Raw genomic sequence first — 716 nt, 5'->3', positions numbered from 1 at the left:
TACCTATTTCCCTTCTCAGGCATTTGGGAACCCGGTCTCAGGGGAAAGGGGTGATGACCACTCTGGCTTCTTCAGGCTGGAGGGGCGTTGTGGGGCTCTAGGTTCCCTTTGCCTGCTCTCTGCCAGGATGCATTTACGGAGGGAGATGAGAGTCCATGGAACGATAAGGCGGCACGTTTCAGCGTCGTCTGGGTGTTGGCCAGGGAATATTCTTGTCAAACTATCACTTGGAGATTTATTGTTTTCTAGAAGAAACAAACTTAACAAGAAAGTTAAAGACACATGGCCCAAAGATTGAGAGAAGCAGAAAAGCTCCCGAGGAGCTAGCCAGGAGAACCAGGACCAGACATTGGGTCATGACATTAGTGTTTCTCTGGGTGCAAGAAGAGGTGAGAAGCTGGGCTCATAAAAACCTTTACCTGAAAACATCCGACTCCCTGAAGGCCGGTTCTTCTGGGTTTTTCCCAGAGCAGAGTGCCTTATTTCTAATCTCCACCTTGAACTCCTTTCAAGGTCAGCAGCTTGCAGTGGTCACGATGTAATCTTTGTAGAGACAGCTGGCAAGTGCCAACTTCCAGTCAGCAGGGTCCCTTCATAACCATATATTTGACCATGCTTTGGGGGCATTTCAGGGCCCTCGTGTCTCAGGTCTAATGAAGATTCCATTGACAGGCCATTGTGTGCTGTTACTAGACCAGACCTTGCAAGTAGCAAAA

This window comes from Bison bison, unplaced genomic scaffold (genome assembly GCF_000754665.1).
Source record: "Bison bison bison isolate TAMUID 2011002044 unplaced genomic scaffold, Bison_UMD1.0 scf7180017864349, whole genome shotgun sequence".
In the NCBI taxonomy this organism is placed as follows: domain Eukaryota; kingdom Metazoa; phylum Chordata; class Mammalia; order Artiodactyla; family Bovidae; genus Bison; species Bison bison.
This window is presented reverse-complemented; position numbering follows the sequence as displayed.